The following is a 24,643-nucleotide window of genomic DNA, read 5'->3' as shown; positions in this document are numbered from 1 at the left end:
CTCTACCACCCCAAGAATACACCAATCCTCAGTAATCTAATCGCCCCCTACAAAAATCTCCCTACACTTTGCTCAGCTAGCAAACCTCTAGTTTCCAATGTCAAATCAAACAACAAAGCAGGGGACTCATTCTTTTCCAACACAGTAGGTAAAAGCTGGAATCAACTTCCAACTGAACTGTCTTCACTTGACTCCACACATCTATTCAAAAAGCACGTTAAAGAATATCTAAAGAATCATTGGCTTTGTCCCTGCTCCAACCCTGACTGATTATACCCAATATACAAAAATTTCATAACTAAACTTGGTTCCTATTGCTCTTGCGACTATAGTGTATACTTCCCTGATAATAGTGAATTTCTACTCTCATCTGATATAAAAAAAAAAATTCTTCTTTTTTATGAGTATCCCTTACTAAAATTGTTACTAAGTGTTTTTATTTCATGTCATTTTTTATTGTATCTAACAATTTTTCTGTAAACTTGTCTACTGTTATATTGTATGTTATATTGTATACTTGTCTATGTTTAAAACTTCAAAAGAGACCACAGCTCTCTCTGTTCTGAGTCAGGCAGAATTTTTCCCCTCCTCCCACCCATTTAAGTTGTCTTGTTAAATACCACTGTCTTTCTAGTTGCCCGCCTCTTATGTTAATCTGACCATATATCTCATTTCTCTCTACTTTCACTGGCTTATGTGAGTAATCACAAAACCATCACTTTTGAAATCCCACCCCTTCAATTATTTAAATTTATTGGCCATCCTACAGTATTTCATAGTACCAAAATACAAAAGTAACCACCCCTTTCAGTCCATCTTGCTGTTTTAAAAATAGTAACTCTCCACTAAACCTTAACTTTTTAAACAGGTAAAACTCAAGTTACCTACTTTCATATCTAACTTCTCTAGTGCACACTGCAGAGTGCATTCTTTTCAATCTTACCTTTAAGCATCCCTGTTACTAGCACTTTCTCTAATACCTAAAAGATCATCTCTACTTGACTCCAAGTAGACTTTTCTCTATCTGTTAAACCTAGCACTTGCTCCTACAGTACTTATTACCTTGATACGGCACTCTTATAGATAGCACCCCAAAAAGGCAAACCCCCATTTCTCGGTCACCACGTCCCCGAATCTCTTTTAAAGTTTTTTGTCTAGTCCTTCTAGCATGTCGAGGATCAGTTGCTAGTGTCCTCTCCTGCTCAGCTGGTGAACCTGGGAATATTGAGGCAATGTTACAATTGCCTCATGTACACAGACAACCCTCTCCTCCTCCCACAAAACACAAATACATGCGAGAGATGCAACTATACGGCCAAACTGGAGGCTGAGCTCTCTCAACATAGGACTGGCAAGACCAGTCAGGAGGAGAAGGTTACCACACACACTATAGACCCAGTCTCACATAGTACCATCACAACCTCAAATCATACACATAAACACACAAAGACATACTCGGCGGCTCTGATCAAAAATCTACCAAAACAGCAGAGGCCACCAAAGCAGACACCCAAACAACCACCACCTCAGAACACAACACCTGCAACACATAGACCTCACAGTCAGAGTGTCAAACAGTCACAGCCCTTAAGGCCAAACACAATGCCAGACACACTAGTCATTGGTGACTCCATAGTCAGACACACTGACGCCCCGCTCACCAGACTGAGTAAGGAGAAGGTCACAGTAAGCTGCCTGTCGGGCGCTAGAATCCGCCACATAACGCAAGCACTCAGGTCTCTCAACAGCAGGTACAAATATGACTCAGTCATTGTCCACGCTGGTGTAAACGACCTGAGACGTACCTCCTTGGACTACATGAAAAGAGACATTGAGGAGCTCTCTGATTATGTAGCCCAGGCAGGTATGACCCTGACCTTGAGCAGTATCCTACCTTCACCAAGAATGATGCCACAATACAGAGATAAGATGATCAGCTTTAACAATTGGCTTAAACTCTGGTGTCATTCAAAGGGGATCCAATGTCTGTCTGCCTGGGATGACATGCTGGACAAGCCACGCTGCTGCAAGGGACGGCTTGCACCTGTCACCCTGGGATTCTGGATATTGGCAAAGGCTCTTGCCACCCCATAGTGCCTTTTTAGGCAAGGCTCAAATTCTAAACCTACCACCCTAGAACACAAAAAGGAAAAAACTAAGGGTAATGCTGCTCAATGCCAGAAGTCTAAATCTCAAAATGCACGCACTCGAGGCCCTTCTCAGTATGGAGAACATCGATGTCTGTGCAGTGACAGAAACCTGGTTCAAGGCTCCTGAGAGCACCCCAGCACTATCAGGTTTTACCTCTTATCATGCCCGCCCCAAAATCCGGACAATACCAAGAAAGGAGGGGGTATCCATATTCATCAAAGACACCCACACCTCAAGACTGGTGGCAACGCACGATGCATCGGAGACCATCCAGGTGCAATTAACCATAGGCAAGACTGCTCTGCAAATTGTAGCATGTTACAGGCCACCCTCACAAACTCAGGAACCTCACATGGCCTTCCTGAAAACACTAGAGGGGATAAATGTATCACCAAACACCATCATACTAGGTGACTTCAATTACCCTAATATAGACTGGGAACACTACTCAAGCCCAAACACCCTAGCCCAAAAGTTCCTGGAATTCATAAACTCAAATGCCATGGAACAACTAGTCACCATCCCACAAGAGGAGAAAACATACTTGATCTCATCATCACGAACATGGGAGCACAATGTTCAACACCGAAGTATACCCCTCACTGGTGAGATCAGATCACAAACTAATCTCGCTGGAGGTCCTCATCCCACCCCACCTGAAATAAAAAGACCACAGTAAAGAACTTCTCAAAGCCGACTTCACACTTCTAAAGACTAGTGTGGTCTCCTTTAAGGCCCCGAGACGGAAAACAGTACTCAAGCCGCTGAATCACTTACAAATGCCTTCTACCAGCACCTGCAGGACTGCATGGATAAGGCAATCCCAAGCAAAACAAAGACTCTTTGTACCAAAGGCAAGCGTCCACTCTGGTGGACCCCAGCCATAAACAAACTCTACAACAAAAGGAGGAAGCTACTACAAGATAGAGCAAAATCCTTAAAAGGTAAGACACCCTTGATCACTATAAGTAAAACTAAGAGCTCTCATAAAATCATCCAAAGCAGATTTTGAGAGAAAAATAGCTAAAGACTCAAAAGACAATCATAAGGCCTTCTTTAGCTATGTTAGAAACCTGGGAGGAAACTCCCAGATATGCTCAGAACTAGTTCAAAATGATGTGAAGATTACTGATCCTACAGACATTGCCAACATACTGGCTGACAGGTTCAGTGCAAACTTCTCCCCTCCCCCAAAAGGAGAGATATCTATACCAAGCGATTGCAGCCCCCAAACATCTCCAACGCCCAAGTGAGAACTGCTCTCTCCAAAGCAAAAACACAGCATCCATGGGACCTGATGGTGTCCCCGGCTGTGTGCTCCACGAACTCAACGAGGAATTAAACCCACAGCTAGGACAGCTGTTTAATCATAGTCTTACCTCTGGATACGCACCCAGGAGTGGCGCACTGCAACTGTGGTCCCACTTCACAAAGGCGGTGCCTCCACCGACCCTGGAAATTACCGGCCCATTAGCTTGACAAGCCTTATCTGCAAAGCCATGGAGAGGATCCTAATGGACCTCATAAATAAAGACATAGGGAATTTGCAGACTTTGGATCCATCCCAGTTTGGCTTTGTCAAAGGCAGATCATGCCTTCTAAACTTGGTTGACTTTTTTGAAACAGTCACCAAAGCCATTGATGAGGGAAAGGCAGTCCATACAGCCTACCTCGATCTGGCGAAGGCCTTTGATACAATACCCCACTTGGGTATCATTGAAAAACTCATCAGCGTAAATGTTAACCCATACATCACAAGATGGGTTGCAAACTGGCTGAGTGACAGAACCCACAGGGTCAGAGTTGCTGGCGCCATGTCAGACTCAAAGCCTGTCACAAGTGGTGTACCACAGGGCTCAGTCCTGGGCCCACTCTTGTTTGGCATCTACTTTTCCAAGTACAAGCAAACACAGGAGGGTTATGGCTGACAAAGTTTGCAGATGACTGCAAACTGGGCGCCATAGTAGAAAACACATCTGACACAGATATCCTTCAGAAGGGTCTCACAGAAACGGATAACTGGTGCCAGAGCCATGGCCTAAAGTTAAATGCCAAAAATGCATAGTCATACCCTTCGGGAAAAACAAGGTTACCCCTAGCTACCAAATAGGTGGCAATCCACTGAGTACAGAAGAAGTTATCAGGGACCTGGGGACCCAGGTTGATAGTAGTCTGTCATTCGACACCCATGTAGCTAAAGTAGTTAGGAAGACCTTCTACATTGCCCACCTTATCATGAAGGGATTCTCATCTAGATCAAGGGAGGTCATAGTCTCCTATACTCATCACTCATCAGACCAATGATTGAGTACAATGCCCCATTCGGAATGTATCTGACCCGACACTTGCAGCAGCTGGAGAGGCCACAAAAGTTTCTCACCAAAAGGATAAAGGGTCTCAAACATCTGTCCTATGCTGCCCGACTGAAAGAACTCCAGCTCTATTCAGTCGCCACCGCTTGCTCAGAGGTGACCTTTGCCTAACATACAAGGCCATGTCAAACCCAGATTTGATGAATATGCTTCACCTCAAAAATCTAGATCCGTCAGAGCCACAAGGGCGGAGACTTAAACCTCGACACGGCTATTAATAGGACGTGCTGGAGGGATAGATTCATCACCCAAAGACTCTATGCTGTGGAATAAAATCCCGGTATATGTGAGGCAGAGCACCTCGCTGGCCTTGTTCAAGAGAAATCTTGACCAATGGATGGGAGATCGCAGATATACCCCAGGGATTACCTCAGTGTCACTGCTCAACAGAGGCACAGCAAAATAATGGGTATAGTTCCTCATACTAAAGGGGTGGCGTAAGCCACAAAACTATGGGCTAGGCTTGTAAAGGCCCTCGGGCAGATAGCCTAGTATGAACCTATGAACCTATGAACCTATGTAACTTGTAGGAGCTTTTCTCCCCGGGCCACTACTGAAAATGGACATGTATCCAGTTAGACTAGCCCGGTCAACAAATGTAAAATAAATAAATAAATAAATAAATAAAAAATCAGATTTTCAGTAACCTTAGGAATTGAAACAAGCAGTGTGATACAGCACATTATTAAAATGCTTTAAAGTACAGGAAGTTAAATAATACTTTAGTAAACATGCATCCTGATTGCACTCATTTTATATCCAGTGCAGAGACAGAAAAAGAGAGAGTCCTGGATGTAATAAAACTAAAATCACTGCAGTGTCATCAGATGTGCCTAAATTACAGATGTACCAAAAGAAGAAACAAGAGTGCAGCTCTGGTACTGGAAGAAAACAGTAGCTAATGACAGTAAAACAACCAGCAAACTAATCACCAAACTCAAAACTTGTTGAAGAATATGTTTAACACCAAAGGTAGGTTAAAAACTACAGTTTAGCACTTTTTTCTGTAACACTTAGTGGAAGCCATTTTAAAACTTAAGTGCAGAAGCCACACCTCCCATGTAAATCAATCACAACGTGTTGAAGCTGAAGTGAGTGTAAAACAGAAAAAATAAAATAACTACACTAAAAATAAGTCAAAACTTTTAAAACCTGAACCAAAACACATACATTCAAACTAGGCCAAAAATAACTAAGCAAAAAATGTTTGATGAAACACAAAATCATATTCTGATGACTTTCCTTTTTAGTTCACTGCTGATAGAAATACTGTCATTTAAACTGGGATAGTTGGTAGCATCCAATTTAAGCTGCCATGTCATTTCCTGCTGAAGCAGTTGGTTCTGCCGGTCACCTACATAAGGGGAATTTTGTATTTGTTCAAGAACTAGAAATGTAAACTTGGTGAATTTGTCACAAACAATGGAATGCCTGACCAGTGCACTTTTACTGTCCTTACAGTAAATACTGTAAACATGTTAATAGATATGCTTGTTCAAAGCATCATTACTTTTATTTTATTTTATTTTTATTTTACATTTGTTGACCGGGCTAGTCTGGCTGGATACATGTCCATTTTCAGCAGAGGCCCGAGGAGAAAAGCTCCACTATATACTAGTAAATAATAATAATAAAAATAAACTAAAAATAGCACAATAAGATACAAATTATAAGCATGTAGAGAACTATTCCCAAGTAGCATAGTAACAGTGCAAAAGTAATTTAGCAAAACTATAACACAGAGTGAGGATTTCTATTTCAAAATCTTTGCAAGAGTAGGAATAGTACAATTAAAGAAGAAATAAAGCAGTAACTCACACAAGATTCTATTCAGCTATTTACAGTATTAACAATTTTGATAAATATTTTGTGTCAGGGCACTAGTTTTAAGAAACAGATTTCATCAGCTGGGTGATTTAGATACAAGGTGAGATGATAGGTTGCAGTAATATAACAAGTAAAGGTTGCAGTAATATGACAAGAATAAAGAGAAGTAGAATTTATAGGAAAAAGTAATATCCATGTGGATGGTAGGTGAGCTACAGAGAAGGGGTAATAGAAGTGATAGGGACATGTGGAAGAGTAATGGAAAGAGCTGAAAAGAGAGATGGATACTGAGGTCAGTCAGGATTCGAGCAAGGGCATAGCCAGTGAGTTTTAAAATAGTTTCTTTGTTGTTTTTTGAAAAGTTGTGATGAGCCTAGAGTGGTCGGTACTGTGGGAAGTTTATTCCAGTATGAGCCAATGGTATTTGTAAACAAGGAGACCCCAGCTTTATTGTGTGTTTTGAGGGTGGCCACTAGTAATTTGTTAGCTGAGCAAAGGGAAGTAAGATTCCTGTAAGGGACACCAAGGTTATTTAGTATGGGTGTATTAGAAGGGTGATGGAGAATTTTTTAGGTAATAACTAATTGATGTAGGAGAATGAGATTTTGAAGTTTAAGCCAGTCAAGCTTTTTGAGATTAACACAATGATGGGTGAGAAATGGGGAACCTGTGGCAAACCTGGCAATGCTGTGGTAGGCTGTGGCAAGTTTCTGAAGGTTAGATTTTGAAAGGTTTATAAAAGATGGGGAGGCATATAATAATGTAGAGATAAGATGAGTTTGGGCTAAAGACACCCTGGTAGTTGCTGTTAGAAAGGGCTTAAGTCTATAGAGGGCACCTATCTTTTTATTAACAGCTTTGATAGTTAGGTCAATGTGGTAATCAAAGTTTAGTTGATTATCTATTGTAACACCTAGTAGTTTAGTGGAACTATCAGGTGTAATGATAGTACCATTGTCAGACACAATAGAAAAGGAGAGAGGGGCAGATTTAAGGGTTGGAGAGGAAAAGTAATAATTTAGTTTTTTGGGGATTAAGGAGGAGACAGATATCTTGGAACCATTTTTCTACTGCTGTAAAGACTTTTTGGGTGGAAGAATGAAGTTCAGCTGGAGATACAGCAGAACAGATGAGAGTTGAATTGTCTGCATATTGAATACATGAGGGTGTTGGGAGTGAAATAGACAGGTTGTTTATAAATATGGAGAAGAGAAGGGGTCCTAAGATGGATCCTTGTGGGTCACCAATAGTGATTGGGAGCTGAGAGGAGAGATGGCTGTCCCAAAGGACTGCTTGTTGTCTATCTTTCAGATAAGAGTCAAACCAGTGCAATGCCGAAGGTTCAAGTGAGAGAGATTTCAAAGTGTCTAGCATAAGTTGATGGTTGACCATATCAAAGGCTTTAGAGAGGTCAAGAAATAAAGCAGAAGAGTATAGGTTGTTATTGCGATTTTTGCTGATAGTGTCTGTGAAGGAGAGAAGAGCAGTGGAATTGCTATGGAAAGGTCTAAAACCATGTTGGGAGTCTGAAAGTAGGCTATTATGTAAAAGATGATGTAAAAGTTGTTGGTGTATACAACGCTCTATGATTTTAGATAGTGGTGATAATAAGGCTATAGGATGGAAATTAGAAAGTTCATTAGTGTTTCCTCCTTTATGCAGAGGAATGATATGGGAGACTTTCCAGAGGGAAGGGATAGTAGATTCGGTTATTGTTCTGTTAATTAAAATGGAGACTGGGTATGCTAGTTCTGCTGCTGCTAGCTGCAGATATTCAGCTGGTAGTTGGTCAGCTGAAGGAGTGCATGGTTTAAGTTTTGAGAGTAACTTTTGTATATAGGTTGTGGAGACTGTACTAAATGTTAGAGTGGGGGTGTTATTTTGAGGGGAGGTGTTTTAAGGGAAGTGTGGGGAGTCATGTTCTTTGCAAGAGAGGTGACTGTTTCAGTGAAGAAGTTGTTGAATGTACTGGCTATTAAGCTGGGTGGGGTCTGTGCTAATTTAGCTGGAGTAAGTGTTTTGGTATTTCCTGGATGGAGCAGTTTATTGATTCCTGACCAGGATTTTTTGGGGTTATGATTTTGATTTTCTTGATATTGAAGGTAATAATTCTTTTTACCAAGATGGGGAAGTTTTTTTGTGGTATTTCTAAGGTGTTTGAAGTTCTGATGGTCAGTTGGGTTTTTTAGTAGTTCTCCATTTTGTCCATAGTTTATTCCTTAGTAGCATTGTTTACAGCATACTTTCTCCCACATAGAAAGGAGGACAAGATGCAAATGTAGCCAGGTAAATAACTGTTTGAGAAAAAACAATTGTAAGCTCCATCAAGCACAGAAGAATCAAATCGACTTAAAGGGGTGTCATTGTAACAAGTGTTTATGTAAGGACACTGATGACAATGCCCATGTTTCCTGGTAGATAAACATCCCTTATGATGATCAATAGGTTTCTCAAGAAGGAATTTTATATTAATTTTATAGGTAAAAGATGGTGGTGTAGAAAAATCTCTTTGATACCTTCATAGCATTGTAGCATGAACCAGTTCTTCTGCAAATTTTTTTCAATGTCCTTGACATCCAAAGTGTAATGCAGGTTGGCCATCAAAACCTGTTTGACTGTCTTTCTTGTCAAGCTGATACAGACCTTTCTTAATAATGGGGGCATATTTAATGTATTCCTCTGCCCATATCTCATCAGTGATTGAATCCAGAAGTGGTGGGGGGTAGCTACGGTTCAAAAACATGGATCTTAGAATGTCAAATTGTTCAAGATATACTACATCATCTGAGGTCAACTGAGAGGTTCTGATAAATTGACTTTTTACTACCCCTCTCTTCTGATGAAACGGGTGGCACCTGGTAAAAAAAGACGTGTTACAATAAGTGGATTTCCTGTAAATCCTGGTAGTGCATTTTTCATTAACTCCTTTTCTGATGTCAATGTCAAGATAATTAATCTGGTCACATTCAAAGTAATATGTGAACTTTAAAAAGGAGGTGCTAGCTTCTAGTATGAATTCTTCAAGTTCATCTATACATCCTTCTCAAATGATAAGTAGATCATCAAGGTATCTGAAGTAGTCAGCACATTTAGAAAAAAGGGAAAGTTTAAAAAGTGATTCTAACTCCCATCTTAATAAGACAGTATTTGCAAACATGGGGGATACATGTGGCCCTCATAGCCACTCCAAGAGTCTGCTTGAAAAATTCACCCTCAAAGGTCAGAATGTTTCTGTTTAACACAAAGTCCATGACTAAACAATTCATAATCTATTTCAGAAAGTAAGCCAAATCATTTTACAATCACTCTGAACCACTCCAACTTCAAGTCATGAGGTATTACTGTAAATAAACTTTGTACATCACAAGTAACAAAAAGGAATTAATTTTTTGCTGGTATTCCCTTCAATTTATCCAGAAGGTCCCATGAGTCTCTTATAATGTGTGGGAAGGAAACAAAAAGGTTTTTCAATTTTTGGTCCATAAACTTGGCCAGAGGCTCTGTAACTCATCCACTACAGCTACAATTGGATGTAAGGGGGTCTGACAGATTGGAGTGGATTTCAGGAATATCAAAATTTATCACTTTAATCACTTTAATGACCCTGTAGGCTATATTGATTTCATTTGTGGAAACAGCACTGTACATGCAGTCATCATGCAGAAGATGTAATATAAGCCCAGAGTAGTCAGCACTGTCCATAATAACCAGGCCCCCACCTTTGTCCGGTTTCATGCATCTAATATTGTAATTGTGAGTAAATTGTTGGAAAAGCTGTTTTTCTTTAACTGAAAGGTTAAAAAATGTGTTTGAATTGTTTTGCAACAGTGTGTGTATTTCTTTTTTACATTGCTTCTCAAAAACATTGATAAGTAGGTTTAAAGGGGGATTCGCTGTACTTTTCCTCTTAAATTTGTCAGGGGTGTTACCATTAACTTCTCCCCCAAACAGTACTTGAAAATTAAGCTTTCTGGTGAACAATTTTAAATTGAGGAGTATGTCATCCACCCTGACCCTAGTAGAGCAGATGAAGTTAAACCCCTTCAAAAACCAACTATGTTGCTCAGGGCCTGTCACCATATCAGTAAAATTGTAAATGTGATATTCAAAAAGGAAGTAATGCTTACAGTACCTAAAGGCATAATTGTGAGCTCCTGGGTGAATAAATCATCAGTTGCCATTGCTGATTCCAATTCATACACCCACTCTTCTAGTTCCTTTTCTTCTTCGTCCTCCCCCTAGGGATGGAGTGGGGGTTGGAGTACCCAGACTGGCAAAAGTTGGATTCTTGCTTGTTGGCCAGTCTCTCTGGCCTTCTCAAAGATATTTCCTCTAAAGGGATATTCAGTTAAGCTGCTTCCTCATGATTGTCAATATAAAAAGTCTCAACAAGACTGTTATCGTTTGTTGTACCTTGAGGAGCAGGGTATGAGGTTCTATTACAATAATATGAGTCACCCCTGAGTAATTTCTTGTCCTTTCTGTTTTTTTAACTTGGACAAGTTTGAAATCAATATAGCCTACAGGGTTAGTAAAGTGGCACTGGATGAGTTGTAATCATTCGATAAAATTCCACAAGGCTTATACAACTTCCTTAGAGTGGATTTTCCTATTATTCCAAAGATTTTTGGTATTCCTCAAATCCACTCCAATCTGTCTTATCCTGCCTTACATCCAATTGTAGCTGCTAATGGATCAGTTACAGAACTTCTGGCCAAGTTTATAGACCAACATTTTAAACCCTGTCTGTTTCCTTCACAGACATTATAAAACACTCATGGGACCTTCTGGATAAACTGAAGGGAATACCAGCAAAAGGTGAATTCCTTTTGGTTACTTGCGACATACAAAGTTTATTTACAAAAATACCCCATGACCTGGGGTTGGAGTTGTTTTGGAGAGACTGTAAAATGATTTGGCTTACTTTCTGAAACAGATTATGAATTGGTTAGTGAGTTCATGGACTTGGTAATAAACAACAACTTTCTGTCCTTTGAGGGTGAATTTTGCAAGCAGACTCTTTGAGTGGCTATGGAGACCTCATGTGCCTGAATGTTTGCAAATGTTGTCTTATTAAGATGGGAATTTGAATAAATTTTTAAACTCCCCCTTTTTTCCAAATGTGCTGCCTACTTCAGAAACCTCAATCACTTTTTAAACTCACCCTTTTTTCCAAATGTGCTAGCTACTTCAGATACCTTGATGATCTACTTATCACTTGGAAAGGAAGTGTCCATGAACTTGAAGAATTCATATTACAGTTACAAGCCAGCACCTCCTTTTTAAAGTTCACATATACCACTAAATGTGACCAGGTTAATTATCTTGATATTGAAATCAGAAAAGGAGTTAATGAATAATTCACTACCAGGATTTACAGAAAGTCCAGTTATTGTACACATTTCTTTTTTTTTCACCAGTTGCCACTGCTTTCATCAGAAGAGGGGGTTAGTAAAAAGTCAATTTATCAGAACCTCTCACTTGACCTCGGATGATGTAGTGTGTCTTGCACAATTTGACCTTCTAAGATCCTTGTTTTTGGACCATGGCTACCCCCCACCACTTCTGGATTCAATCAGAGATGAGATATGGGCAGTGAGAAACATTAACTATACCCTCATTATCAAGAAAGGGCTGAATCAGCTTGACAAGAAAGACAAAAAAAAGGTTTTAATGGCCAAACCAATATGGTCCTGCATTATACTTTGGATGTCAAGGACATTGAAAAGATTTTTCAGAAGAACTGGTTCATGTTACAATGCGATGAAAGCATGAAAGAGTTTTTTTTCTACACCATTATCTTTTATCTATAAAATTAATCTATCATAAAATCCCTTCTTGAGAACTCTATTGATCATCATAAGGGATTTTTATCTACCAGGAAATGTGGCCATCCTCATCAGTGTCCTTACATAAACACTTGTTACAATGGCACCCTTTTAAGTCAATTTGATTCTTCTGTGCATGATGGAGCTTACAATTGCTTTTCTCAAACAGTTATTTACCTAGCTACATGTGCATCTTGTCCCACTTTCTATGTGAGAAAAACTAAGTATGCTTTGAACAAGCATATCTATCAACATGGTTACATTATTCAATATAAGGACAGTAAAAGTGCATTGGCCAGGCATTCCATTGTTTGTGACAAATTCACCAAGTTTACATTTTTAGTTCTTGAGCAAATACAGCATTCCCCTTATGCAGTGGACTGGCAAAACAAACTGCTTCACCGGGAAATGACATGGTGGCTTAAGCTAGATGCTACCAACTTTCCCGGTTTAAATGACTGTATTTCTATCAGCAGTGAATTAAAAAAGAGAGCCAGCAGAATATGATTTTGTGTTTCAAACATTTTTTGTTTAGTTAATCTTTGCCTAGTTTACATTTATGTGTTTTGGTTCAGGTTTTGAAAGTTTTGACTTATTTTTGGTGTTGTTACTTTATTTTTTCTGTTTTACACTGACTTCAACTACAACAAGTTATGATTGGTTTATATGGGAGATGTGGCTTCTGCACTTAAGTTTTAAAATGGATCCCACAAGCAGCACCTTCAAAGTTCTAATGATGTCTTAGTTTTACAGATGAAAGCACTAGACTGTGGATGTTTTTATCCTAGTTTTGGTATTAAATATATTTTCGACAAGTTTTGAGTTTGGTGGCTGCTTTGCTGGTTGTTTTGCCGTTATTAAATTACGGAGTTGTATCACTACATATAAGAGACAACCATCTATGTTCATGGTTCCATTATCTAATTTTCAAAGCAAAGTAGTAAAATGTTTCATGAGTCAAATGAAACTGACTGAAAAGAGATCAGCAAAGTTACCCAGAAAAACATGGGTGAAAGATGAAAACATAAACATAGACTTGCTTTGGAATTTAGCATATAAAGTAAAATAATGAACATAAACAATATGGTAAAGCAAAAGACCCAATGTGAAACAACTAATAATCATCATCTCATTTTGTCTATTAACAGAATCAATAGTCAGATCCTCCAATTTAACACACTTCTGGTCTAAAGTTTCAAAAGAATTGCTTGTTAAAGCTTAGGTAGTCTAAGTACTTGGACATGGTTCATTTTGTTTCTCTATGGCTTCAGAAGTTATTAGAAAGTAGGATGCCATAGCAACTGCATCATTCACAGATTTCAATTTCAGAATGTGACAAATACCAAAGTTAGGCACTATTTAATTAAATAATTTTAAAGCTGGAATAATTTAAATAACATTCAAAGGTGATGCTCAACTACTTTACCCCCTTTCTCTATTCTGTCTTCATGTTACCTCAGGTGCATTCAGTTTCTTCAGATATTTAACAAAGAGCAGGATAAGCAGGTGTCCTACAAAAGTAGAACTGTTAAACTGACATGTTTTATTTTATTTATTTATTTATTTTACATTTGTTGACCGGGATAGTCCAACTGGATTCATGTTCATTTTCAGCGGAGGCCTGGGGAGAAGGTAAGCAGAGACAATAAAAACAATAAAGACATAATTACAGATATGGTATTTACAAAGAATACATAGGCAAGCATGAATAGACAAGTTTACGGGTTAAAAGTTCCCCCTGGTTACAGTCAGGAGGAAAATTAACAGTAGCTAGTTTAATAGATTATTCACATTCATCATGAGAGTTAGCCAGGCTTGTTGCAGTGGCAAAGCCAGTTTAGTACCAGATGTTGTTTGAGTCTAGTTTTAAACTGGCCTAGAGAGGAGTGCAAAGTAATATCAGCTGGAAGTAAGTTCCAGGCTCTGCCTGCAGAGTTTGCAAAGAGGGCATCACTAGCTGCATTGTTAATTTTGATTGTCTGAATTAGTAGTTTGTTCGAGGATCGAAGCAGTCTTGGATTGTTATGGGCGGTGATAATATTTCTAAGGGCTGGTGTATTATCTGGATTATAGAGGATTTTATTAGCCATGATCAGCAGGTTATACTGAATTAGCCTGGGAAGTTCTAGCCAACCAAGATTAAGGTTTGATGCAGTGGTGAATTCTAAAAGGCAGGCAAGTGGCAAACCTGGCAATGTGATTGTAACAGGTTGACAGTCTATTAAGTACAGATTTGTTTAGATTGGAGAGAAGGGGGGAAGCATATAGAAGTGTTGAAAGTAGGTGAGAGTGAGCTATGGCCATCTAAGCTGGAGCGGGTAGGAAGGCTTTTATTCTATACAGTGACCCAAGTCTTTTATTGATGGTCTTGATTGTTTGATTTACATGTAGGTCAAATTATAAGTTATTGTCAATAATGACACCTAGTAGTTTTGTAGAGGGGTCAGGGGAGATTATTGTGCCATCTTTTAAATTTATGGTGATGGTAAAAGCAGCAGACCTTTGTGTTGGTGAGAATAACAGCATTTTAGTTTTTTGGGGATTTTGTAACAATCAACATTCAGAGAGCCAGTTTTCTATAGTATTAAAGGTGGAATGGGTTGCAGACCTCAAGTCTGTAGGAGATGTAGCTCAGCAAATCGGGGTGGAGTTATCAGCATATTGGATACAGCTGACATTTGGGATGACTATATATAAGTCGTTAATAAAGATGGAAAAAAGTAGGAGCCCTAATATGGAGCCTTGTGGTACTCCAAGGGTGTTCGGTAATAGGTTTATAGAGCTTGTTCTGCCAGAGAACAGCCTGTTGCCTCCCATTGAGGTAGGATGTAAACCATTGAAGGGCTTTAGAATCTAGACAAAACGTTTGCAGGGAGTGAATGAAAAGTTGGTGATCAACCATGTCAAATGCCTTGAAAAGATTGCAAGAAGGGGGCTGAGGATATGGGATTATTGTTATGGTTATTATTTATGGTATTGGTAAAAGCCAGTAGGGCTGAAGTTGTCCTGTAGTGTGGACAAATGCCGTGTTGGGTATCGACTATGAGGTGATTTTGGATTAGGTGGTGCATGAATTGTTTGTGTATATATTTTTCCATAATCTTTGCAAGCGGAGAAAGTATAGCTATTGGTCTATAATTGGAGAATTCAGTGGAGGAACCTCCTTTATGTAGTAGGATTACATAGGATGTTTTCCAAATGGTGGGAATTTTAGCCTCTGCTATGGTATGATTAATTAGTATTGATATTGGATAGGCAATGGCATCAGCTGATTTTTGAAGGTACTTGGTGGGGAGCTGGTCAGCGGAGAGTATGCAGGGTTTTAATTTTTTGATCAAGGTATGGATGAATGATATGGACACTGGTTGGAAGCTAAATGAGAGTCGTTTTTTAGAGTTGGTACTATCAGGGCCAGAGGAGCTAAGAGGTAATTGGCTAGCTCGAGTTTGAATTTTCTCAGTAAAGAAATGGTTAAAACTGTCTGAGATCTCCTCAGGGGATTTATCAATGGTAGCAGCGGGGATAGGTGTAGATGTTTTTCAAGGATGAAGTAGATTATTCAGACTTGCCCAGAACTTCTGAGGATTGTTCTGGTTAGTTGCCTGTAAATTACAGTAGTATTGTTTTTTGTCATGTAGAATGGATTTTTAGTTTTATTCCTAGCTTGCCTATATTTAACATGATCATGGGGGTCTTTAGTGGCCATAGATCCATAGAGCCAAACATTTTTTCTATTGGTAATTTTTAATCTAGACTCGTTAGAAAGCTATGGTGCAGTTTTTGCTTTTGTTCTCTTTGAATGGGCAGGTGCATGCAAATCAAGGATTTCAAGGAATTTGTTATTAAAATATGCAACTGCCTCCTCCACGGGGAGGTGTTTTAGCCTGGACCAGTTACAGGAGTTAAGTTCCTTTTGGAATTTGGCATGGTCAAAGTCTTTTTTGTTTCTGACTTTTCTGAGTAAGGTTTGTTGTGGATTAATGGCTTTTTGCTTAACCATGTAAGTGAAAAGGTGGTCAGTTAGGTCATCAGGGAGGGTACCAGCAGTGTACAGTTGGGGATTACTATTTACAAGTACCCTGTCGAGTACATTTTATTTTTGGTTGGGTTTACCTAGCCTGGTAGGGGTGGTTATGGTTTGTGTAAATGCATGCAGGTTGATGTGGATAGAAGGGGATTCTGAGGAACAGGTGCCCCAGTCAATATAAAAGTCTCCAAGTAATAGGGTTTCTTGGGGGTAATGACATGATAGCCAGTGAAGGGTGTCTTCAAGTGTGGCTATATTATTACCTGGAGGAATATACATACAGATGATGTTGATGCATCTACTTTTGATAGTTTGCAATCTAGTGGCAAGAATTTCAGAGTTATTAATCTGAGGTGGTTGATTAACATCTATGGTCACATTCAACTCAAATTTGTAGAATATAGCTACCCCTCCCTACCCTTCCTGGAAGCAGGTTCCAGCCTGTGTATATTATACCCAGGTGGTAACACTTCACTGTCAGTAGTGTTAGGTTTTAACCAGGTCTCAGATAGACAGAGAATCTCAGGGGAGTGGACAGCCAGGATTGCATGCAGTTCATGTGGCTTCTTATTAATGCTCCTAATATTGAGATGGCAGACCAGAAGAAAGTTAGTTGGTCTACTGATTATAGTTTTATGGCTTAGGTTACATGTAGAGGGGGTGTATATATCAGAGGTGGATGGGCCTTGGTTGGGATGACTGTCACCACCGAGTTTGAAGCTAGGTCTATACTTAGTGATACGCCTCAAGAGTTTGTTTAAAAGATTGTAATTGTCTCAATCTAGAGCTAATGTGCCAGGGGTTGGTATGCTGAAAGATTGAACAAGATGTTGAGTTGTACCCATTGTTATTAGCATGGTTAAAGGTGGGATACTTTACAGCTGGGGTGATTGTATTGCCTTTAGGGTACTGATAACCAATAAGCAAATGGTTTTCCTACAAGATGAGTACATAAGCGGCTAGCAGAATGGGTAGTAAAGAGTACTGTAACATTATGAGAGAAGGAGTATAGTCATTAGGATCTGTTGTTTGAATGAAACAACAGAAGAAAATCTGATGGTCAGTTTAGAGGTAATAAAGTGGGTGGAGAAAAATATGTCAGGTAAAAGCTGATAGGGTGGTAAAGCAGGGTGGAAAGAGTATGAAGGTGAAAGCTGATAGGATGTTGTAGCTGGGGTGTGGTTAAGTACCTATAAATTTAGAAGTAGTGGGGGCGGGTGGACATTGGGGACATGGAGGGGCGTGGAGCTAGCCCGAGTGCAGCGAGGGTGAGTGGAGGGAGGCTAACACTGACTCCAAGTGTTTTTTTAGGCTATGGTATGTATGTAGTGTTAACGTAATGGTTGTATTTTAAACTGAATTTTAAATTGAATTTTTAAGCTGTATTTTTAACCTGTATTTTGTGCTAAGTTATAGACTATGTTTAGAATGTGTGTTATACTCTTGCAGAGTATTTGTTAGCTACAGGATATGGGTTCAGAATATAATTTTCAGGGCTATGTTTGGGAGAGCAGAGTGAAAATACAATGTTCAGGGTTTAATTTTAGGTTAAGAAATAATATTATAGAATGCTAGGGGCAACTAGTTTAATTAAAAAAATAGAGGGAGCCAGATTACTATGGGGGACAGACTAAATGTGCATTCAGTCAAGGGTCAGCAGTATAGAGTATAAAGGATTACACTACAGTTTAAGGTATTAACCTTTGCCAATTATAGATTGGACTCCAGGTAGATTGTTTGTGGGTACAGTTTTCAGGATAGCTTCCTTCAGGCAGGAGATTCCTTTGTTAGTAATTTAGAGGGGGTCTACCTAAAAATAAACCATACATTAGGAGTGAGAACCTTTCTGGCATTTACATCTAGCCACCAAGCAAGCAGGAATTTCAACATTCACTTCAACCAGAGAATATAAGGTAAACAGCAGCTCCGTATAGCTACAAAAAGAATATCTGCTTTGTTTTTACAGTATGGATCTGTCACCAGTATAAAACAAAGCTTTACAAATGAAAATCTGCCCTGCGGAGCACTTACAGAAAAGACTGATACAGCATGAGCTGGATGGGAAACAGATGACATTAGACAGTTATTCCAAATATATAGGTGCTGATAATGCTGTACAACTCACACATAAGGAAGGGGAATCCTGAACATTTTCAGAACCTTCATGTTACTACTTATTTCCCCATGATGGATTTTTACAATAAACCTGCTTTGGAATTTAGCATATAAAGCTATTAGTATCGGCATATAAATGAATGCCATATAAATAAAATAAATAAGTAAAAATAAACTTGTAATCATGCTGAACGTTTGTGGTCCCCTTGTTTTATGGAATTACACTGATGGTTTGTTCATAGGAACTTGGAAAGATGCTTACCATTTTCCAGTGTTTGTATACCTATGCTACCAAGTGCATGACATATTTGGACTATGTGCCCCTCAAGCATTTTTATTACTGTGCTAGGAATGTTTGCTTGATGACCCCACTCAAGGAGAACTTACTAAACTAAGTGGTTGAGTTACAGCTGGGGACTTACCAAAACCTGGTTCAGCTCCAGCAACAGCTAATTGTGTGAGCCAGTGTAGGTGTCACTCCCAATATTGGGCATGACATGAATAAATTAGCCATGGAGAATAACATGGAATCCTACTTGGTGGCTTTTCAGTACTGTGGCACCACAGTGAATGGGGACAAAATAGACTGGATAAAAATTGTGTTATCCCAGACAACATGACAGGCAATGAACATATAAATAAACAAAGATGGAACTGAATACATGGACTATGACAAATGTAGCATAAACCATTTGGAGAAGGCCGGTATGATCTGTGAAGTACAAGCAATAACATTTTATAACTATTATTTTAATGTTGATAAGCCAGTACCAGCATAGATATATTATTTAAAACATATTTTAAAGGGGATAGCAGCATTAAACTGAAAAAAGAAATGTTAACAGTCGAAAGATAAAGAGCCTTGCCTAGCAGTATTGAGAAAATAGATAGTGCAGACTGTCTCTGGGAGATCTAACAAGCTAATAATGTCAGTATAATGATTACTACTTAATGACACAATGATTACACCTAAGCAGCCTGTTTCTAAGTCTAAAACTGCAGTAAGATAAGTGCTGTCCTCTGTGAAATAAACATCAGCCAGCAATGTGGTGTGAGGGGTTACCCTGCTGAGTTTCATGCTAAGAATATTGAAAGAAAATGTTGCTAGCAGAAGTATGGTATCTGAAACTTATGGTTTAGATGAAGTCATTCCTATGGAGTGTGAAACATTTACAGTTAGAATAACTCATTATGCACAAGGTCATTGTGTTATAATCAAGTTAGGCAGGTGTGCTGTATTTTAGAAAGGAAGGGAGGTACAAAGTATGCTAGATTATGCAAACAGTGTGCTTTTCAAGAGTCTGTTGGTGTGGAAACAGAAGATACATGACAATCAAAAGGTGGTGGCAAAAAGCATGCATGGTGATTCCAAAAAGTATTCACTTTCAGATGTAGAAAGACAAACACTTCTAGGAAATGTGAAGAGGTATTGCAACAGCTTGAAAAAACAATTCAGTATAAAGATGGGGTGGAGGAACAAGGCATTGACATCATCACAATCAACCCCTTTTTTCTCATTTTTCTCCATCAGGTTGGTGTGTCACGTCAGCTGTCTCCATCTCTCTTGATTCAATGCCACTCTCCTACCTTCTTTGACAGTCATGCCTAACTGTTTCCGGTTCTCTCTCATGCATTTCATCTCTTTGCTGGATGCCTTCATTTCCTCATGCCTTCTTCCTGTCCGTTCCATACTTTTTCCACCAGAGTGTCTTCCGCTTTCCTGAGCATGTCTCTGAACTACTTTAATCTTTTTTTCTTTGAATTTCTCTGTATTTAAAGCCTGTGCTTCTTTTCTGATGTCCTCACTTTAAAATGTCCCACAGTGTGCATCCTAACACTCATCTCAGGTACTTAATTTCCATCACCTCTAGGTTCCTTAACTGCTTTGCCTTTACTGCCCAGATTTCTGTACCATACTGCAGTACAAGTCACACAATTGTTTTATACACTTTACTTTTCAGCTTCTTTGCCTTTCTTCTGTCACACACTACCCCTAATTTTCTGTGCCTATTGGCTTTGATTCTAGCTTTGACCTCTTCATTCAGACTTTCTATTTTCTCCAAACATATAATGCAAGCTGTTAACCTGTTCCAATATTTTTCCTTCTATCTCAATTTTCAGTTTTTTTCTGATTTCTTCCATTTGCTGCCATTGCAACTGACTTATGTGCACATAGTTTCATCCTGTGTGCCTCCAATTTTGCATTTTATTTGCTGAAGTTCTTGTTCAAAGTCTAACTGTGATACCACACCATCTGCATGCAGAAGCTTTTTTAAACTGTCTGCTCCAACCAGTTGCTAAAGTAGTCCATCACCAGTATGAACAGCAGGGGATCAGAGCTGTAGCTTGATACATACTAACACAAGGGGAACCTCTGTGACTCTGAACACTATTCATAGTTGTGTCACTGAATACTTTTTACATAGCCTGTAATAATTCTGCCATTGTTTCTGGACTTCAAGCTATCACAGAACTGCCCAAATAACCTTTCTTGTGACTTTGACATATAATTTCTCCAAGTCTAAGAATGCCCAGTTGTACTCTTTCCTCATTTCTAGCTTCTTCTCAAGTATATGTCTCACTGCAAACATCAGGACAGTTGTGCAGCATCCAGTTCTGAATCCAAACTGCTCATCTTGCATCTTATTTTCTACTACTCTGTGTATTTATCAATCACCCTGTCAAGAACTTTTATGCAGTGTGACAAGTTTGATAGCTCTATACTGCCCACACTTGTGAATGTTCTAATACTCCTGTCAAGACACAAGCAAAGAAACATTGCAAAGAGCTACAAAAAGGAATATAATTTCATGACAGTTAGACAGCAAAAAGAATCCTGTCTGTTATCAGAAGCAGGTTCCTATAACAGATCAGGAGAAACTTAAATCTGTAAGAGACATCATTATAGAAACTGAAGGTGAAACGATATGAAACACTGAAGCAAAACACAACAATTGACAGATGACTACATGGATTTACAAGGAATGTCAACACTGCAACAGAGAGATAAAAGGCTGGTTACATGAATAAGGACCCTTGGGCAAAGAAATGGCAGTAAATACTGCAGCATTCTGATCACACCTGCTAATATCAAGTACATAACTCAAGTGAAGCCAGAGCTTATCAATAAGTATCAAATATAAGGCAAGAAGAAACACTGAAAATAAATGTTGTTGTAAAATACCCTTTGTAGAGAAAAGGCCATACAAAGAAAAACAAAGTGAGATGGTGCTGTTCACTCACTCTAAAGTAGAGAGATTACATCATAAAAGAAAACAGCATTCTCAAGAGACTTGCACAGGTAGTTGAGGTTTGAGGTAAAATATGTTTTTTGTGTAGACGTACCCCTTGAAGGAGAAGACATATACGAAGCTGAAATGAGAGTGTTTCTGGCACAGGAAGCTATCCCATCCTCCCTGAGGCAAACCACTGAAGGAGGTAACCTTGAGATAGATAGCAAACATATATGCAAGCCACCTCAGTGTTAAAAAGGCACAATGGGAAGGTGATACTTATGCTGGGTAGGAGGGAATCATGACCTGGTTTGTATGAGAATATAAGGACCAATATGCTTCCATTGCTTCTTATCATTACTCTGATAAAACTATCATGATTTGTATAGAATAAGCAAAGAAAGGGAAGATATTCTACACCAGTTGCTGGTGCCAACAGTATATATTGGAATTGTAATGAAGCTAGCTCATTTTCACATGTTGGGAAATCACCTGAGGAAAAGCAACATTAATGCCAAATTTTACTGGCCCGGCATAAGAAATGAGATAGAAAATGCCTGTGCTTGTTGTCCAGTGTACAAGAAAACTGTACCTTATTTTTGGTATAAAATGTTTTCACTCGCAAATGCTTATCACAGAGCATCCATTTGACAGTACAGATACTGACATCATGGGACAAATAATAAAATCTCAAAATGGGTATCAGTAAATATCAGTAGTAATAATAAACCTCAGCATTTCTAGAAGCAGTATCCTCATGTAAAAGCAATGCTAAGGCTATTGACAAAGAACTGGTACTATTATACTTCAGAGTGGGTATCCCTACAGAAATGTTAACTGACCAGGGCACTTCCTTTATGCCAAGGGTATTGCATCACTCTACTGCAGACAGACTAATGGACTGATAAAGATGGTTAACACAACACTGAAGACAATGACAAGAAAAGCTATTGAACCTATTGAAGAATAAGGAATAGTTCTTACCCTCCTTAACAGTTTGCTATTAGATGGGTGCAGCAGGCTGTGGCTGAGTTCCCCATTTGAAATATTGTATTTCATTCAACTGAGACTGTTTCTTGACACTCCTAAGGAAAGTTGAGAAGAATAGAAGACACTATTTAAAAGTATTCCAAATGAAACGCTGTACAACAATGGCCAATGAAGTAAAGTTCTCTTGGAGAATAGGTAGTGTGGTTAAATGATATAAAACTTAAAAGTGCAACATATATAGCAAAAAACTTGCATACATTTCCAGTACTTAAATTAAATGCACTTACAAGATATTCACGCTGTGAATGCAGTTATACCATAGCGAAATGATGGCTCCAAAGTTTCCAGTCTTATGATGGCTTCAAAGTATCCAATCTTTTTGGTCTGATATACAAAGTATCCACACTGAAGATGTAGTAGCTGCTATGTGACTGTGATGAACTGTGATAACAGCTTAACCAGTCTAACAGATAAAATAAAAGCTTCTAGCTTTAATGGCAGTTAAAATCCTTTTATTGTAGGAAAAGTTAAAATATTCGTGTCAGGTTAAAATCTTGATGTAGAATAAAACAGTCCCTATGTATTCCAAACAATAAGCACTTTTGGTATCTTCTTCAGATCATAGAGATTAGGACTGGAAGTTCCTTTTTATAGTGTTTGCTTCCTTTACTGTTGAGACAATCATTCAATCATCACACTGTCAATCAGCTGTTTAAACGCACCAATCCTCTTTCCTCTCAGCTGGGGGTGTTCCATTTCCCATACCTTTTGCTTTTGAGGGGTGTGACCGGTCATGAATTATTAAGCCAGACACACCTCCTTGTTAGCTGATAGTTGGTCTTCTAGCTTTTAGTATAGGTTTCAGTGGGATGATGTTATTCAAGCCTGGCTCAATATCAGCACGGAGGTTCACAATCCACTTACTCTCCCTGCATTCAGTAATATTTTCAATGTCGCCTTTACTTATTCCACTATATACATTCTCTATCACCTTATAAGTGAAAGAATGACCGACATTTCTTTCAGCATGCGTTGCTAAAGCATTATGTGGATCTTTATTGGTAATGCCTCTTTGATGTCTCAAAATGTGATTTGTAAACATCTGATTAGTTTTTCCTACATAGAATGCAGGGCATAGTTTACAGGTAGCCATGCACACCACATTGGGGGTTATACAAGTGGCTTTGACATTAAAGGTGTATTTCTTCTTTGTCCTTGGATGTTCAAATTCATTATTACAGTCAATCAGTGGGCATGCTGTGCAGTGGCCACACTTGAACGTGCCTTTATGTCCAATGATTTTATGTTTGCTAAACCCATCCTTTGTGCAAAGTAACCTCTTTAAATTTTTTTTATTCTTGTAGCCAAAGCATGGTGTTTCACCTACAGTGTCTTTTAGCTTGGCATCCTGGGTGAGGATTGGCCAAAACTGCCTTATTATGGATTTAACTTGTGTGTTGTCTGTGCTGTAAGTTAACATCACTCTGGTGGTTCTGTCTTCTGTCTTGTTTTTCTTTGGGATAACTTCTTGAACATTCACATCTTTTTCATGTAATACCATGGTATGAATGCATCAAATTTTATGGTCGATTTGTGGATGATCTTTTTATTTTATGGGAAGAAACCGTACCACAATTTGAATAATTCCATCAATATCTAAATAGGACTACTACGTTTCTAAGCTTTACAGCAGAACACTCTCATAATCAAGTTGCATTTTTGGATGTGAATGTTATTCTTAACGAAAACATTTTGGAAACCGAATTACACCGAAAAAATACATGGAAAAATCATTACTTGTTGAAAAGCAGCATGCATCCTAAACATGTCACTAAAAATATTATGCGAAATGAAACACAAAGAATACATAAAAGATGTAGCAAAGATGTGAGACAAGAGAAAAGGAAATTTTGTTTCTACAACAAAACCTAATAAAGAGAGGCTATAATGAAAAAGATGTGAATGTTCAAGAAGTTATCCCAAAGAAAAACAAGACAGAAGACACAACCACCAGAGTGATGTTAACTTACAGCACAGACAACACACAAGGTAAATCCATAATAAGGCAGTTTTGGCCAATCCTCACCCAGGATGCCAAGC

This window comes from Protopterus annectens, chromosome 1.part1, assembly GCF_019279795.1.
Source record: "Protopterus annectens isolate FY-2018-M chromosome 1.part1, PAN1.0, whole genome shotgun sequence".
NCBI lineage: Eukaryota > Metazoa > Chordata > Ceratodontiformes > Protopteridae > Protopterus > Protopterus annectens.
This window is presented reverse-complemented; position numbering follows the sequence as displayed.